General features: G+C 37.9%; 1 protein-coding gene across 1 annotated transcript in view; it reads right to left on the bottom strand.

The window, feature by feature from the left end:
- The window catches only part of LOC150075328 (uncharacterized), a 192,659-nt gene extending 187,150 nt beyond the window's left edge, over nt 1-5,509 (bottom strand). Inside the window, exon 1 of the mRNA XM_090388765.1 lies at nt 5,492-5,509. The gene's annotated coding sequence lies outside the window, so the exon portion shown is untranslated. The remainder of the gene's footprint in view (nt 1-5,491) is intronic.
- Between the last annotated feature and the right edge of the window lie 14,185 nt (nt 5,510-19,694).

The raw sequence follows: 19,694 nt of genomic DNA on the forward strand, positions 1-19,694 counted from the left end.
CTCGTCTGCACTGCTCAGAGAACTTCATATCTGCCTGCACAATTACCCCCAGGTCCTTTTCATTCTCCACCACTGTCAGTGTAGTACCGCAGAGTTGATACGTTGCTCTGGGGTTACTGTTTCCCATATGCAGCACTTTACATTTGTCGATGTTAAACCTCATTTGCCACCTCTCAGCCCATCTGTTCAACCTTTCCAGATCCTGTTGCAGCAGCATAGCGTCAGTATTGTCCTTAACGACCCTGCCAACCTTTGTATCATCTGCAAACTTGGACATTAAACTTGATATCCCATCATCAATATCATTCATAAACACCGAAAACAACAACGGACCCAACACTGAACCTTGAGGAACTCCACTAATAACATTAGTCCACGTTGAGCAGTGTCCATTGATTACCACTCTCTGTCTTCTGCCACTCAACCATCCCCTTATCCATAGCAGCAATTTGCCTCCAATGCCACACTGCTCCAATTTGTGCAGCAGTCTTCCATGTGCAACAGTATCAAAAGCCTTTAATATAACTGGATAGATCCCATCCACCCCGGGTGCCTTTCTTGTGTTTATCTTCAACAGTTTCTCCTCCACTTTACTCCCAGTTATTTCAAGATTCTGTAGCTTACTGCTAGAGTTGAATACACCTCTGGCATTCCCCTTGCTGAATAACTCCTCATGTGTGAATGTCGATGCAAAATATTCATTTAGTTTGTTAGCTACCTGAGCAGGATCATCAACAGTTGACCCATCAATATCAAGTGGACCAATCTGATTCATCCCCTTCCTTCTAGAGTTTACATAAGTAAAGAACTCTTTGCTGTTTTTCTTTGCATCCCTTGCCAAGGATTTCTCGTAATCTGCCTTTGCCTGCCTAACCTCCTTTGTAACTTGGTTGCATATCAACTTGTATCTATCATAGGCTTCTGTGTCATGTGTTAATTTGTAAGTATCCCATGCATTTTTCTTCTCTGTCATATGCCTCATTAGTTCATCTGACATCCATTTTGGCCTAAACCTTGAACAATATTTCTTAGTTGGTATGTAAAGCCTAGTAGCTTCCAAGATAAATTCTTTGAATGCTTCCCATTTTGAATTTGCTGTTGGTAACATCATCAGTTGGTCCCACTGTATAGAATTTAAATACTGTCTCAGTCCATCGTAGTCGCCTTTACGGAAGCAATAACCCTTCCCTTTACCCCTAATGGTAGTTACCTCTTTGAGTAAATCCCACTTCAGCACACTGTGATCACTGCCACCTAGTGGTTCATTTATCTGCAGATTCTTAATGCATGAAGAATCACTGCTGATAATCAAATCAAGAGTATTACTCCCTCTAGTTGCCTCCCGAACATGCTGATGTAGAAAACAATCATCCAATAAATCCACAAAAGCCCTGCTAGTGTGTGAGTAACCAGCCCCCAAATTCCAGTCAATATCTGGGAAATTAAAATCTCCCATTATAAGACTCTCTGATTTACTGGCCCACTCTATTTCCCTGTACAGTTCCTTATTATACTCATCAGAGTCATTAGGCCTATAGCACACTCCTACTCTCAATTTTGATCTCCCAATGCTTATGTCACACCAAACTGACTCAACACTGCACTGTCCGGCGACGTCGACTGGCTTCACTTCCTTGGTTTTTATGTGTTTCTTAACTAATAGCATAACCCCTCCCCCCTTCCTATCCTGTCTATTCTTTCTGTAGACGTTGTACTCCCCAAATTGCAGTTCTGTATCCCTTATATCTGTGTGACACCACGTCTCTGATATCCCAACAATATCTGCCTTTGATGTTTTGAGCAATACCTCAAATTCATCAAATTTATTTACTAAACTCCTAGCATTGGTGTACACGCAAGTATACCTGCACCTGTTTCTATTCTTAGCTACCCTAACACAACCCATGTGTTTACTTGTACCGCAATGGCTCCCAGCAGTCTCTGAAATACCATGCATCTTGTTTTTCAGGCTTCTGCTCATTCTAATAGAAGCAGTGCAAGAATCTCTTTCACCTCTGCCAGTGGCTACTGTCAATCTATTGGTCTTTGTCTCCCCCCAAGCTAGCAGTTTTCCGACCCACCTAACACTGCCTCGATAGCATCAGCAAATATTCTTGCACCCTTTCTATTTAAGTGTATCCCATCCCTGTAGAAGCAATCTCTCCTGTTAACAAGTACAGTCCAGGCTGAAAAAAATTCTACCCCTTGAGCCTTGCACAATCTTTTCAGAGCCGAATTGATCGACAAGGCTCTCATCATATACTCCCTCCTATCGTGTCTGGGCAGAATTGCAGACACTTTCAAATTCAACCCTAATTCTCGGCTTTTGTTCAACAGTGACCTGTACTTGTTAAGTAATTCTGCCAGTCTCCTACTCTTAATATTATTAGTGCCAACGTGTACAACTATATCACCTTTTGTGCCCTTACTTCATAAGTATGGCTACCCTTTGAACTATTAAATCAAAAATAAAAATAAAAAAAATCAAATTATCTCTAATTAGAATAGTGTAAAGGTTGTTTTTTTGTGTGAAGAGATCTGGATTCTTTGCTTCTAAATGAGATTTATAAACACTAAATTCAATTTCATTTTTCTCTATTTACTTTCATTTTAATGTGTTTATGTTACCCTTCATATAAATTAGAGTTACTGAAGAGTCGGGCTATCTATCCTCCCAACATCTTCTAAGCTAGGATTGTAAAGCTCACCAAGGTCCAGACCAATGCCCACTTATCTTATTCTTGTGGTATAACCTGTTAGTAAATACCAAGTCATATGGCTACTGAATTAAGATCTGTTCCCATCATGTTATTAAACTGACCACATTGGATAAATTATAGTCTTGAGACCTTTTTCCATCGTAGAATGAAACAGTCATGACACATATGTCAACAGGATTCCATCAGTGCTTCTCAGGAATCAGGCAATACTGTTAAATATGCTACTGGAACAACTGTGAAGAGAGAGAGAGAGAGAGATTGAAGATTGAACAACAGAGAACTGGAATTAGTGAAAGACTATGTTAATATGATATCAGAATAGCATGTACAACAGAAACCAAGATGATGAATATGTGGGAGCTGCAGTTAAATAAAAATGCTAAACTAATGTATTCTGAAACTAGGATGTATTGTGCAAAGGAAGGTGTAGCAATAACTGACTGGGGATCATTATCAAAATTGAATTATTGTTAAAAAAAAAAAAAAAAAACTTATGAAATAGAAGAGTTCTTTAATATCTTATAAAGAGCAGTAGAAATTATGAAAGAAAGAATATTACTGGTTGGAGATTTAAATATTATTGTAGAAATGATAGTCAAATCTACAGAGATATTTTGGAAATTAAAGATAAGCCAATAATAATGGCAAAAAACTAGAATTTGGTGAAGCCATGAATCCTTAATTATAAAAACTATATTTAAGTATAATGATAGCCACTTTTACATTGAAAATAATAGAAACAAGAAAAACAATTGAATATATTATTAGAGAAAAGGAAGAAATTTTCTCTGACATTCACATATAACCCTACATGCCCATTATCTTGAACAGCTAGTTACAAAAGATAAGGGCATGTAGAATTACATGGGATTAGAAGTGACCATCATCTCCCACTGAGAAAATTAAACATCAGTTAGCCTGAAAAATAAGAGGTACAAAGAAAACTTTTAAAAATTTGCAAACAGTGACTAACCCTTTCATGCTTGAATTCTCAAAATGCATTTTGGCAAGTTTTTAGAATGTCCATTGGCTAAAAATAGAATTTCCAGTGGGAGCAGCTCTGTGCAATGAATTTTTGTGGAATTTTGAAGTTTTTTAAAATTTAATACTTTGTACATAATTGTTTTTAAATATTAATCTGTTTTTATTTACATAACTGTTCGGTGTTACTGAATTATTGTCAAAAATCAAATCACAATTTAAAAGAAAATTTGACAAAAAATGTGAAATGATGAAAAAATTAAAAAAGCATCTTTGATAGAGTAATATCATTTGCATCCATTTTTGTATCTCCATATAGAGATTAGAAATCTAGAGATTTTATTCAGTTTTGGCTTTTGTAAACCATTTGCAGATAACTGAAGCTGACAGGTGCAAGGTTTCCTTCAAATTTTCAGTTATTTTCTAAATACAAACTATAAATCAGAATTATTAGTACAGGTCAACCGTCACTAATCCGGCAGCGTTGGAACCTGTGGGGTGCTGGATTAGCGAGTTTGTCGGATCACTGGTGGTTAGATTAGCACATACAGTTTACCCAACAGCTAACCACCTCATCCTACCTTTAACACGTTGACTGCCAAGCTAGTTTAAGGAAAAAATTCCCCAGTGGCCAAAAAATATTTAGCAAATAATTTGATTAGTAATTTGGGGGGGGGGGGCTCACATCTGGTGAGTATGGGCTTGGCACACCCAGGGTCCTGAGCTGGATATCATCATTCTTCTCTTTCTTGGTGATTCCCTTCTATTTCTCTCTCTCTCTCTCTCTCTCAGGGTAATTCAGAAATTTTTTTTTTTGGCTAGTGCAGCATAAGCCTCAGGCTTCCTTGCACCATATGGCTAATAATAATATATACTGCACAGATGGGCTGAGAAATTGAAACAAGTATAATAGTGACAAACACAAAGTAACTGTATTTGGGCAGTAGGAACTCCAGAATAACATACCATCTGGGCAGTACCTAATTCAAGGAAGCAGAATATGAAAAAGATCTACGACTTTTTTTTTTTTTTTTTGGTAGTTGTTGGCATAGGCTTCTGTGGCCATAATGTACCTCCCAAGGTTTTTGCAGTACTTTGATCCAAGCCCGAGGCAGAAATCGAACCTGCGACCTTTGGGTTGCCAGGAAAGCACTTTACCCACCCGGCTAGCGCGGTCAGCAGATCTACAACTGCCCATGGCCTCCTATCAATGATAAACAACAGCTTTGCCATGAGATAATCACAAAGGTGTGATTATCCCATTGTATAAGGCACTGGTTGGGCCAATTCTGGAGTATGGCATACTGGTTTGAAAACTTCATTTTAGGAAGGGCATAGATTTATTGGAAAAGCTATAGAGAAGAGAAACATGATTAGCTGGGAGCACAACAGTATATACTTACCAAGAAAGACTAGAGTTCTGTTAATTTCGGACTGCAGAAACTAGCAATCAGTGTGCAGACCTAACTGAGGTGTATAAAGCTTTATAGGAGTTAAGTAAACTAAATGGTGATAGCATCTTTATCCTTTCTGAGATGAAATACACAAGGGATGGCCATAAATTTTAAATTTTAAGAAGATGCAAAATAATACGCAGAAATTTACACTAAGAATGATCAATTTTGGACTAAACTTCTAACATTGTGGAGGCAGTTAGTTTGAATAAATTTATGGTGGGGTTGGACAAATAATAGGGAAACGATTTTTTTTTTTTTTTTTTTTTTTGCTGAGGGTTATATAAACTTGACTTCCTTGCATCATAATGGAAACTATGGATATAATCAGCATACATTTTCCAGCTGTACCCACTCTAGCATTTTCTCTCTCTCCACTGTTCCAGAGTGACTGCTAACTGCGTATAATCAATCATAGAACTATAATTTGCATGAGCAGTTTGCGCTAAGATATGAATTTTAATAAATGACGACACTAAAAGTGTTGATTTACTAATTTTTTCTCATGCAATTTAGGTGACAAATGCGTTCGTTGATACGACTGCCGGATTGCTTTCTAATATTTACAGATATTGATATACTGTATATATATATTATTTATTTATTTATTTATTGGTAAAATGTGCTGCAATTTACTGTAGCCTGTATAACAATAACTCGTAATGTGTCAAATTAAGGGTATATATATTCTCATGCTTAAAAATTATGGTAATACACAATTTTTTTTTTCTCAGCGTACTTTCCTGTAGTAAATATAAACTTTCCTCGCCGTAGTTTCCTCTACTGAACTCGGTAAAATATAACCCAAAAACAACGAAATACAAAAAAAAATAAATTGATGAAATTGAAAGAAAAATAAATAAATTGAAAGAAAGAAAATAAAAGTAAACAAATCTTACATTCAAACTACGACTAGGCAAACGGAATAAGAACTTCTAATATACGCCAGAATCACCAGGTTACCGAAATTTAATTTAAGGTTTATTTATTCGGAAAATATATCTACGTATCTCTTTCACACAGCTTTTTGGGGAGAGCTTTGCATAGATACATATATATTTACTTAAAATATTATTTTAAAATGGGAAAATATAGAACAAAACAGATAAATTTCGTTTAAATTCAATTTATATAAAAACAAATGCAATAAAAATTATTACACAACGTATAAATAGAAAATTTGACGAAAACAGAAAATTTATTAATAAAATATCTTATTTTTCAAAATCAAGTATTTACATTGTCTATGCGTGTTACAAACCAAAAGACCGTGTAAATACTTGATTTACATGTTCTTTTTTATGAGACAAGGTTCTTATACAAGGTACCTTGTATGATGCTGGTCCTCCACCTGCAGCCAAAACAGCTGTTGTAGCGTCCATCCCTGCGAGGCATGGACGCTACAACATTTCTTTAGCCGACCGGGCTAGCCGGGTGGGTAAAGAACCTGCCTAGCAACCCAAGGGTCGCGGGTTCGAATCCCGCCTCGGGCTTGGATCAAAGTACTGCAAAAACCTTGGGAGGTGCATTATGGTCACAGAAGCCGATGCGCCAACAACTACCAAAAAAAAAAAAAAACAACATTTCGAAATGTGTCTTGTGGTCTTTGATACCAACACGCAACCAGCAGCTGCTTTAATTCCTGTAAGATCCATGGTTGAGAAGCCGCAGACCAGAGTTGCTGTTCCAACACAAAACAGATGTTCGATGGGATTAATGTATGGGGAATTTGGCGGACAGGACAATACCTGGAAGCCTTCCTCATGTTCCGCGAACCAGTCTCGAACAATTCGAGGGGTGTGACATGGCCAATTGTCCTGGTGAAAGACGGCACCGACAGAGGGGAACACCGTTACCATGAAAGTGTGTACCTGGTCAGCAATAATGTTTAGGTGGAAGGAAGAAGTGTTTGGGTTGCCGGAGCGGAGCCTGGAATTTCCCCTATTAGCCGCATCATGTATTCTTGCTATGGGACTTCTTACTTGCAGCCGTTCTGTTGTGTGTTGTCAGAGAGTATTGTTATGTTTTGTTGCGTGTAATGGCCAGATCGGCAACATAGCGAGTGAGGGCGCAGAGACACGAGGTGGTTCCCCCCAACTCCCCACCCTACCATGTGGAGGTTTCCGATTATGTTTAGGTAGGTGGTAGAAGTCAGAGGGTACAGCCCGTGGATGACTGGATCCAGGGTATCTCAGCATGACACCGCCGCCACCGGCTTGTTTTTGTCCCACGAGTGCATTCAGTCGCTACCACTTCCCCAGGTAAACGACGCACACGTACACGGCCGTCCCCTTGGTGCAACAGGAAACGCGATTCTTTGGACCAGACGACCTTCCAACCACTCAAGGTCCAGTTTCGATGCTCGCGTGCCCATTGTAGGTGCTGTCGACAGTGAAGCGTGGGTAGCTTGGGCACTCGGAGCGGCCTGAGATTACGCAGCCCCTTTTCAGCAGCGTTCAATGTAATGTGTGTTGTGACCCATTACTCACGTCACCAGCATTATAATTACCGGCGAGTTGCGCCACAGTCACGCGTCAAAAGAAGGGCACCATCCGGAAGAGCCTTCGCTCACCTCAAGCATCGATGAGCCATGCTCGTCCAACACCTTGGTTCGTGGAGTTCCCCCTCCTCGGACCACTTTCAGTAGGTACTGACCAAGGCGGATTGTGAGCATCCCACTAGCCGTGCCATTTCGAATATATGCTCTGACCCAGTCGCCTGGCCAGTAAATTTCGCGTTGTCAAACTTGCTTAAGTCTGCTGCCTTTCCACTCTGAAGAACAAGAGTAACACCGATTAACGGAGCTCAGTATCAGGTGTTTTTATACCGTGTCCCCAGGGGAGGATTTAGGCATGGTCTTTATGGGCTGCAGCTCAGGGCCCCGTTCAATCAAATGGCCCCTTCGCGGTAAAAAAAAATAATAAATAAAAACAATTTAAATTAAAATTTTAAGAAAAAATAAATTATACAAAATTTTTTCGTACCTAGACAAAGTTTAAATCGTTGGTTTGCAACACTATCGGATTTGAATAAAATATCAAATATCAATGTTTTAAATGACAGTAAATAGTATATACGCCTCTGTCGACAGTCGGTAAAATCAAAATATACTTTATCATTTGTCAATTATGCAAATAATGTGGCAATGTCGGAATGGGGAGAGTGCAAGTCTAGCCCTCTAAAGCATGTTAGCTTAGCGTAACTCTCATCCTTTGAAATTTGAGGACAATTCAAGCACGGTACTAAGTACTATAGGTTCTAATACCTCTCGTGTTTGGGGTTCACATAAAAAAAAAAAAAAAAAGTATAGTACAGTATAGTTGAATATTAAATAGTCATTCGTTCGGTGACGTGTACTGTTCAGGTGCTTCGTTTCTTCAAGTTTCGACAAAGTTTACTAAATAAATATAAGTGAAATCACTCCTCGGAAATCTTTTGTCGGCACGTAAATTAAATCGTTTTTTGCATTTCCTCGAAATGAAATAACTGGACACCGTTTATTTGAAGTAAGCGGTAGGCACTAGTAAGCGGCGTAAGCTATGAGCTTGCCTACTTGAAAATGTAAGATGTAAAATCTTACAAATTTAAAATAAAAATAATTGTTTTGCTAGAAGTAATGTTAAAGTTTGAAGAACGCTAGATGGGATAGTTTTAGTGATGGGATAGTTTAAGCGTGAGAATTGAAAATAGTAGCAAAGGGGTAAACAAGTAATTCAAATAATATGAGAGAGCAAACAGAGACAGCAGGACTAAGTAAAGGGGTGGCATTTGAGAACGGGCGTGAAGGGGTTGCTTAAGGAAGAACAATAAGACGTGAAGCGGGATTATGCGAGGCGCCTCCTTTGATCTATGACACCGTTAGAACCAAACAGGAAATGAGTGGACGTCCAGTGTTCGCGTCGAATTAAAAACGGCGTCGGGCTGACTGATTTTTAGGTGTTGGGATACTTTTAGAGAGAAAGGTGTGAAACGAAAATGAGTGTTTTTGGAGGTTGCCGGTGGACATGAAAGGTTCATACTGCCTGCGAGAAAAAAATAAGAAAGTTCGAAAAAAGGGTTGGTTTGCGCGCTAGGGAGACAGCTTGGGAGAATTGTGTTGGCAAATGGAAAGGAACGTAAATTTAAACAGAGGGGAAGGATTAGTTCGGGGAAGGCGTGCAAAACTTGAGGGGAGAGTGACACTCGGGGGAAAGAAAAATTGAGAGAAAAGAGCATTCTGTGTGGTGTGGTCAAAGGGGAGAAAGAAGGTCATGAGTGAGGGTTGAAGTGGAGGTAGCAAGTTTGGTAATATAGGCCCTTGTAAAGAGAATGAGCCAGGTATGCACACCTGTGAATATATCGTCTACACAAGAAGGTGCGTCATGTCAAGAGTGCCGCAGAAGTGAAAGTAAGCCTGTCAGCCTCGAAATAAAACCGGAGTGCCCCCAGCAGTCTCGAAGGAAAACCGGAGAGCCCAAGAAACTGAAGTAAGCCTGTCAGCCGCGTGGGAAACCTGAACGCGAGGACATTGAAAATCAAAGTAATAATGTAAAGGAATTAGCAAAGGAATTTTATTTATAAGGGTAGTACTGTATGGATAGGTTAACCTATGTCATTAAATTAGGCCAAGCGCCAAACAAGGTAACATATCAGATGAGGTGCAAAGAGAAATAAATTTTATTAATAGATAAACCTCATGAGTAAAGAGGGGTGACTAAGGTGATGTTTTATGTGTGAGAGGCTAAAAACAAAGATTCTAAAGGAGTAATAAGAGCTGAAGTAAATATTATTGATGTAAGAGAAAGAAAGAAAAAAAAATGGTACTGTAAGAGAATGATTGAGTAATCATTGTGGAGTCGATTTTATATAAAATACAACTGATACAAACTGATGTTAATAATTCTCATATTGAGAATAACTGAGAAGAGAGAGAGAGACAGACAGTGTAGTGTATTGCAGCATGGTTTACATATTTATATGAAATTAGGAAAGCTTGTATGCGTCATGTCAAGAGTGGATTGTAATTATTTGTTTCTTTTATGTAAATGTTGTATGCTCATTAACTGTTTGTTAAATTTTGTAAACAAAATGTGTGGCTTTAATATTCTGCTAACAACCGCTTTACACACCCTACAAATTGGAATTTTCTGAAAATTGTAGTCAGCTTTTCGTACGTGGGGGTGATAAAGAGGTCAATAAAGAGGTGTTCGGCGGATTTCAAATTTTTAGATTGTTAATAAGAAAACTTTTAAGTAAATAATAAAAATAATATAAAAAAAAATAACCCCTCCCCCAACAACAACTAACCTAATATGGTAGTGGATTGGTTTTTTTTAATTTCTTTTCAGATTAAATAAATAACTAAAAAAAATGTCTGGTAGAAAATATAAAAACGGAGTTGAAAAACGAAAAATACAATTAAATAGAGAAAAAGAAAGAAGTAAATGTGACAAAATTTCAAAATTTTTTGTATTGGAAAATAAAAATGAGAATCTAAACGATATAGGTGCAGTAATAAGTGAAAGTGAGAATAACTTAACCGAAGAGAAACAGAAAAAACAAAATGTATATAACAATAGCGAAGAATTACTAGAACTAGAATCACAACCGAGAACCTCTAAAAACAATGTTGACGTTGACGGACATTCAGTACCAGACAAAAATATACAAGACCTAGACGACGACCAGTTCTCTGAAGTCTCTATTGCTGTTTTGCAAGAAGATATTGATAAAGAGGCAGAAGAGGTTTTAGAAAATTCAGAGTTGCTAAATATGTTGACATAGGTTTGTGGCCTACACTGTTAAATGATAATTTTATTAATCACTGTCTTTCACGTGAAATGACTTATTTCCAAAATAATGATGCAAAAAATATATATCCAGTTTCAATAAGGAATTACAAAGAACAAAACACATCATTTTCAAATAAGTACTTTAGGGAAAAAATTAAAAATGGTCAATTACTGGAAAGATCTTGGTTGTGCTATTCTACCAGTATGGCAAGTGTTTTTTGTCTAGTCTGCAAACTTTTCTCTAAAGTCCCTTCTCAATACACAACCGGATTCTCTGACTGGAAACATATATAGGAGTTTGTTTAGAAAGTCACGAAAATTCTAATGAACATAAGAAATCATTGTTAGTATGGTTAACACGTAAAGAAAATAAGTCTGTTATTGACAAGCAGTTGTAGGAGCAACTAAGAAAAGATACGGAATATTACCACAATGTCCTAAAACGTGTTATTGCAGGGTGAAATATTTAAGTGTATTATTATTAGCCATATGGTGCAAGGAAGCCTGAGGCTTATGCTGCATCGGCTAAAAAAAAAAAAAAAAAAAAAAAAAAGAGCAGTGATCCTTTTCAGGCTGTAAATTTTCTCAAGTGAACATTTAAAAGCAAAAGTAAGGTATTAAAAAGAAAAAAAAAAAGGGTAAAGTATTTTTTAAAAAAAGGCAAAAGTAAAGTATTTAAAAAACAAAAGTAAATTATATTTTTTAATTTTAATAAAATCTAAAAAATAAATCACTGACAGATTGTTGCACATAATATTGTTGGAAATTTCCATTTTTTATATATAGCCCGAAAATAAAAAAAAAAACGGTAACATGAAAACAGAAACTTCCTTTTACATGAACAGGATAGGTAAAATATAACATTAATTTTTTTTCGAATCACTCAGTGCGGCCCGCGAAACAAATCTAACTTTCAATATGGCCGTTGCTGGAAAATGTTGGACACCACTGCTCTACAATATCGAACAATAGTGTTTTCAATGTGGATTTAAATATTTGTTGAAATGGAATATGTAAAATACATGCATTTAAATATAAAAGTTTGTTAAAAAGTAATATTTTGTAATAATTTGCAGGCGTTCTCTTTTCTCTCTGGCTGAAGCCTATTGCTAAAAATTTAGTTAGCTAAAGCCAATCCTTCCTACTTTAATCAATGTTTGATTTATGGCCTCTGACTGCTAATGGAAGTTCCAAATCCGATAAAAAAAAAAAAAAAAAAACTCAGTAGGGCGACTCAACTCACTCCAGACACTAGTAATGGTTAAGTAATTTTAATAAAACATTCATTACACAATTTACACTAATGAGGTTTCTTAATATCAGTTTCAATGAAGTACGCTTTCTATATATGCTAATCATACTAAAATTATACAAGCAATTAGTCATAGTAAATCCAATCTACTATTCATCACATAACAAAATTTCTATTCGTTTATGGTCTAGTGGCCGCCCTTACCAACACCATAAAGTACCTTTCTTCCTAGAGTTCAGACTCATTTCATTTTTAATTACTATTTTGTCAAGGGTTTTTAGGAACACTGATTGATTCTTAAGGGGTTCTCTTTAGCAAATTATTATTATTCCTCAGGACAATAGTTTAGAGGAACCTCCTTTAGAAAAATTTCTACTTCCCTTCTTCGTTTGCCAGGACGGACCAGTCTGCTAATCTCGGTATTTCTTCCCTTTCGAATCTTCTTGAGCTTCTTATACTTTCCCCCTTCTTATCTTCGGATCTCCAACATTTTCTCTTATTCCTGAAGCTCCAAAATGTTCCTCATAACTTTATGAAAACTTTCTTTTAGACCCGGCGTTCACCCACATTTCGTAAGTTGATCCTCTCTTTCCCCTCTAACTTAACTTCAACCCACGTTACTAGCTAAGGCCACAGCTCGAAAATTCTCAGCGGCTGCTCCTATCTATATCCCATGCGACTTCCACAACCCCCTTAAAAACACCAATCCAAATTCACCTAAAACTGCGCGTTTTTTCCGACTCTACGTCCCTTATATCTCGAAAATGTTGTCCTAATTCCCCTCCCCTTTTTCTTGCTTAATCCTCTTTAATTCGATCTGTCCTTGGCCATCTTACTGATCTTACTAGAGTTTTCTTCCTAGAACTGAAGCAACAATGGAAGTACGTGTTTGCCCCTTTTCATTTCTCTTATCCATTTGAACTTTTCATAGAGAGAGAGAGAGAGAGAGAGAGAGAGAGAGAGAGAGAGAGAGAGAGAGAGAGAGAGAACTGATACAGTTCTACTTCACAGAAATTTCTCCCTCTCGCATTTCTATTCAAGTAGGTTCCATATATAGCTTTACACCATGCTTCCATAGTAAGCGAACGCTTACAAACTTCACTACATAAATCCTCCAAAATTAATAAAAATTTTTGAAAAGTCATATTTCTTTTCGTGATTTTTGAAGAAATCTGAATTGAGGGAAATCAACTGAAGTCAATTTTGAAATCAGCATTAGAAAATTATTCAGTTTGACAGAATCACTTATATTTTTAAAACTACACTGCATTTTTTTCAAAATGCAGACTAGTGTAATTGTTACCTATATCTATATCAGTATATACAATGTATATGAAATTACTTGTATTCCTTAGAACGCTTTCGTTTAGTGCGATTTCATTTTTGATCGTTTTCAAACCAATAAACTTTTTCCTTTGGTTCTAATAGCATTTCGGCTTTTTGAAAAACATCGACATTTCGAAAAAATGCAGTGTATTGTTAAAAATATAAGTGATTTTGTCAGAGAAGGGTGTGAATAATTTTCTAATGCTGATTTCAAAAACTTTCGATAATATCAATGTTTTATGCTTATCCATTTTACTTCTTATGTGTCGTCGAATCAAACGTTGTAGTTTCTCAAGTTGCTGTTGTGGGAGTTTGATGGCGCATAAGCTTCTTTTTCTTAAAGGTAATGGTAATGTTCGCTTAAGTGAACTTTACCATTATTTCACACGTCACTGTGACTTCTGTTGTGCCAACGGATCATCTGTCCAGGTGACTGATGCTTCTGGGTAGCCAAGCGGTCAGAACATAACTACAGAACACACACACAATACACACAAACCGACGTCACACACATCTGGCCCATTTGTAGTGATACTGTTCTTCACAGAGATACGAGGCGGAGTTGAACTGACGTTCTAGGAGCCGCCCCTTACATAAACACATGTCCACATGTGCCAACGGATTTCCAACGGTATACACGACACTACACAAATCCAAAATCCATATACTTTTAAACTTCTGGAATTGACAGTGTTCTGTTTCACCCCCACAATGTATAGCACGCAGAGATGGGGGGAACTCCTGGTGCCGTTTGACACTAAACACACTCTACACTCTGTGCCAACGGATTCCAATTGAAAATTAGATATTCTCGAGATTAAGTTCTATTTTCGATGTGGAGGATTTCCGCTCATAGGTACAAAAAAAAAAAAAAAAAAAAATGAGATTAGAGTCCCCCGTAAATAATTACATCTACCCATATATTTATTTTCTCTGTAAATTGTGTGTGTTCTCTCGTCGATTTGCCTGTTTGCTGGACTAAAAAACCCAGTTTCTGGGGTAAAAAGACCTTGCTATCTACGCCTGAGACCGTGTAACTCAGCCAGTGAGTGAAAAAGTCCACTAAAGCTCCTAGCGTAATTGACTGGATTCGAACGCGGGCGTTTTCCACCCGGTGTGAGGAGGACGGTGAGTGACAATACTGCTGTGCTACTTGCACTGACTGCTAATGAGGTACAATGGCCATATTGCGCCTTTCAGATTATTGTTTCTAGATGAGATGTTGATCAAAACCGGGAGGACATCATTATCTTCTTTAGAGCGCTGAAGAATTCATCTAAATTTGCTTCATTTCCAAAGATATTCTTCGGTGTAATAGGTTTTTTGAAACTTCTGAAAGACAAGGATTCTCATCTATTCTACTGAAAACTGAGACAGTCAAGTTAAATATGTTTTACCCTAAAAATAGCATGCACTGAGTACGCTAAAGAGGAGCTCTATCGTGTATATGATGTGTCCTCTAGCCGTTGTTATTGCTGTAGGGTTTTAGGAGCATCAGTGACAAAGGCCATATTGCTCCGTTTATACTGTCTGTAAATTGCGTGTGTTCTGAGGTCGATTTTCTGTTTTCTGGAAGGAAAAACCCCAGTTTCCGAGCGAAAAAAAACATTCTACCCTCGCCTGAGACTGATTATGCCCTAGCGTACTTCTTCTTGTCATGCTTTCCTAGTGCTGGAAGTCAAGAATTATTTTTACATTTTAATTTCCCTATCTTTGTTGTTGGAAAGTTTTTTCCATATATTTTGCCATGGAAATAATGAGCTATTCGTATGTTGTTCAGTAATCTTGAATAGGAATCTTTATATCAGATAAAATAATTAAATTTATTGCTCTTTGTGTTTTTTTGCTCTTTGCTCTGAGTTTTCACATCCGAGTATTTCAGAATGGAAGGGAACACAGCAAAATACCACATTATGTTTATTTTAGTTAATTTTAGTAGTTTCAGTTGTAAATAGTAATTACGCGTTTCAATCTGACTGAAAAAGAATTGGGATAAAGGATCTTTGAATAGATGATAAGCTCTGAGATTCTAAGCGTTTAAGAGCTAGGTAGATGACAAAAAATTATGCATGGAAATTCTAAACTCTGTTGGCAAAGAAGGAGAAACAGTGAAACAGGGTGAGATCAAAGCAGCAATTACTGTTATTTGTGATTCGAGTAATCGGTGTATAACTTTATTTTTGGTATATCTTATTGTATCGGCAAAACTTTTATGCGCGAGCAGCGTTATCTAATGTTACGTTTAGGCTTTCCAGAGAACGTGAATGCCTTTCCCACTGGCTGAAACAACCGTCACATTTGAGCAATATTTTAATACACGGAAGGGTCCACATCTTGGTGAATTTTATCGATCTGTAGATTTCAAAATTAATTGGAATCATGATGTCTGCTGGTTTATTGACGTGATATTTATTTCTGTATAGCACAAATAATTTTTTGGTTCGAAGAGGCATTGCCAAATAGGATTTATTGTACCTCTTTTACCATTAACATTTTCCTATTAAGATGTAGTGACGACTCGAGAACATCACCATATAAACTTTGAGCTTCAAAATTCTAAATACTCCCCAAGAAATTCTGAGAACGTTATGCTCATTAGGTTCAAGCCAATCAAGTGCACTTCCCCTTGAAGAGTCCTAGAGTAGATGGCATAGTACAGACATTATCTCATTAGGAATGTGTAACATTCCTAATGAGACAATGAGAGAGGGCGCTGAATCTCTTTAAAAGTTACAGCTATCAGTTACAGGCTCTGCAAAAACGATAAGTGTTTACCTGTTATTTACATGATTGTTATTTTATATTGTACTTAATACGTAGTCATATAGTTATAGTTACGCTGGTTATTTTTTATTTTTAATTTAGATAAAGAGTTTTTGTGGATTTTACTTACGATAGGTAAAACCGTTATTTCGTTCCATTTTTGTAGCCATTGTTTTTGGATATAGTGGTAGGGAATTCAAATTTTTTAATTGAGGTAGCTAGGTAGTTCTAACGCATAATTATATAGTAATACGCTTCACTGTTTCTATTTAATAGTTTCTATTCAAATACTACTGACATTTAATTTATTGATTTTTTTAAATTTAAACTACCATGCCCCAAACTAGAGCAGCAAAGCAACGGGCACAAAGTGGCAGGAGTGCTGTGACTCGGGGGAGAACTGAGGGGGGCAATTCTCCAACGCATCACAGCCTAAAGAAATGTGCAACTTGTGAAATGTTTGCCGAACTCTCTGGAACGGAACATGATATTGCCATGGGGGATGTCTTTGTGTGTGCGCGATGCAAGGAGTGTATCGAAATCAGGCAACAACTCAGCGTTCTTATGGGCCTATATGAGAGCTTGAAGGACAGGGTGGATGCCCTCGAAGGAAGTAAATTGAGGGGCCCATCAAGCTCTCAGCTGCCCACATCAACGCCAGAGCTTGCACTTGGTCATCACGCAACACAGCGGCAACCCCTAAGGCAGAATGCGCTGGTCCCACAGGAACTAGTTGTTGTTGGTGACTCTATTGTCAGGGAAACGCGGAACATCCTTTGTAAAAAGGATAGGTGGAACAGGACCAGGGTATGTCTGCCAGGGGCAAAGGTTGATGACGTTGTAGAGCGGATATCATCTTTCAAGGGCACAAAAGGTGATATAGTTGTACACGTTGGCACTAATGATATTAAGAGTAGGAGACCGGCGGAATTACTCAACAAGTACAGGTCACTGTTGAAAAAAAGCCGTGAAATAGGGTTGAATTTGAAAGTGTCTGCAATTCTGCCCAGACACGATAGGAGGGAGTACATGATGAGAGCCTTGTCGATCAATTCGGCCCTGGAAGGATTGTGCAAGGCTCAAGGGGTAGAATTTTTTTCAGCCTGGACTGTACTTGTTAACAGGAGAGATTGCTTCTACAGGGATGGGATACACTTAAATAGAAAGGGTGCAAGAATATTTGCTGATGCTATCGAGGCAGTGTTAGGTGGGTCGGAAAACTGCTAGTTTGGGGGGATACAAAGACTAATAGTTTAACAGTAACTGCACGCAGAGGTGAAGGTGATTCTTGCACAACTTCTATTAGAATAAGAAGCGACCTGGAGCGAGGGGTGTTGGGGGTTTCAGGGACGGATGGCAGTCATCATGGAATAGTTGGGTATGTGGGATGTGTTAGGGTAACAAGGAATAGGCATAGGAGCATGTATGCTTGCATGTATACCAATGCTAGAAGTATAGTAAATAAATTTGATGAATTTGAAGTGTTGGTCAAGACATCAAAGGCGGATATTGTTGGGATAGCAGAGACGTGGTGTCACAAAGATATAAGGAATGCAGAACTGGAATTTGGGGAGTACAATGTGTACAGAAAGGATAGACAGGACATAAAGGGAGGGGGTGTTATGCTGTTAATTAAGAAAAACATAAAATCAAAGGAAGTGCACCCAGTTAATATAGATGAACAGTGCTCTGTTGAGTCAGTTTGGTGCGAGATAAGCACTGCGAAAGGAAAAATAAGGGTAGGAGTGTGTTATAGGCCTAATGACTTGAATGAGTACAATGAACAATTGTACAGAGAAATAGAGTGGGCCAGTAAATCTGAATGTCTTATAATTGGGGGATTTTAACTTCCCAGATATTGACTGGAACTTGTGGGTTGGTCACTCACACACCAGTCAGATTTTTTTGTGGATTTATTGGATGATTGTTTTCTGCAGCAGCATGTTCGAGAGGCAACCAGAGAAAGTAACACTCTTGATCTGGTTATCAGCAGTGATCATTCGTGTATTAAGAATTTGCAGATAAAGGAACCACTAGGTGGCAGTGATCACAGTGTGCTGAAGTGGGATTTACTCAAAGAGGTAACTACCGTCAGGGGTAAAGGAAAGGGTTTTTGCTTCCGTAAAGGGGAGTACAGTGGTCTCAGACAGTTTTTAAATTCTGTACAGTGGGATCAACTGACGATGTTACCAACAGTAAATTCTAAGTGGGAAGCATTCAAGGAATTAATCGTGGAAGCTACTAGACTTTATATACCGATTAAGAAATATCGTTCAAGGTTTAGGCCTAAATGGTTATCAAATGAACTAATGAGACTCGTGACAGAGAAGAAAAATGCATGGGATGCATATAAATTATCAGGTGACGCAGAAGCCTGTGGCAGATATAAGCTAGTCTGTAATCTGGTCACAAAGGAGGTTCGGCAGGCGAAGGCGGATTACGAGAAATCTTTGGCAAAGGATGCTAAGAAAAACAGCAAGGATTTCTTTACTTATATAAACTCTAAAAGGAAGGGAATGAATATGATTGGTCCACTTGACATCGATGGTTCGACTGTTGATGATCCTGCTCAGATAGCAAACAAACTGAATGAGTATTTTGCATCTACATTCACACGTGAGGAATTATTACAGTTTGAAAATAGGAAGGAGGTTATCAAATTGTAGCAGTGTGCTTAATGATTTTGTAATAACTGAGAGCAAAGTGGAGGAGAAATTGTTGAAGTTAAACATAAGAAAGGCACCTGGGGTGGATGGGATCTATCCAGTTATTTTAAAGGAGGCGGCAAAGCAACTAAGCAAACCCTTAGCCATAATTATGAGAGCATCCTTGGACTCAGGGGAGGTTCCCACGGACTGGAGATGTACAAATGTGTCCCCAATTCACAAAGGTGGATCGAAGGGTGACACGAGTAATTACAGACCAGTTAGTTTAACTTCTGTTCCGGGTAAAATAATGGAGTCACTGGTTAAAGATGCATTGCAGGATCATCTAGACAAGACTGCAGCAATAATTCAAACACAGCATGGGTTTGTTAAGGGAAAGTCTTGTCTGACAAATTTGATTGGTTATTATGATGTGGTCACAAAGGAACTGGATGCGAAAAATAATTTTGATATCATATACTTGGATTTCAGGAAAGCTTTTGACACTGTTGCGCATGGAAGACTACTGTACAAATTGGAGCAGAATGGTATTAAGGGTAAGTTGCTACAATGGATAAGAGGATGGTTAAGTGGGAGAAGACAGAGGGTGGTAATCAATGGGCGCTGCTCTTCGTGGACTAATGTTATTAGTGGAGTCCCACAGGGTTCGGTGTTGGGTCCACTGTTGTTTTGTGTATTTATCAATGATATTGATGAAGGTATATCAGGCTTAATGTCGAAGTTTGCAGATGACACAAAGGTTGGCAGGGTTGTTAATGACA

This window comes from Mastigoproctus giganteus, chromosome 14, assembly GCF_048544385.1.
Source record: "Mastigoproctus giganteus isolate SK-2022 chromosome 14, ASM4854438v1, whole genome shotgun sequence".
NCBI classification, from domain to species: Eukaryota; Metazoa; Arthropoda; class Arachnida; order Uropygi; family Thelyphonidae; genus Mastigoproctus; species Mastigoproctus giganteus.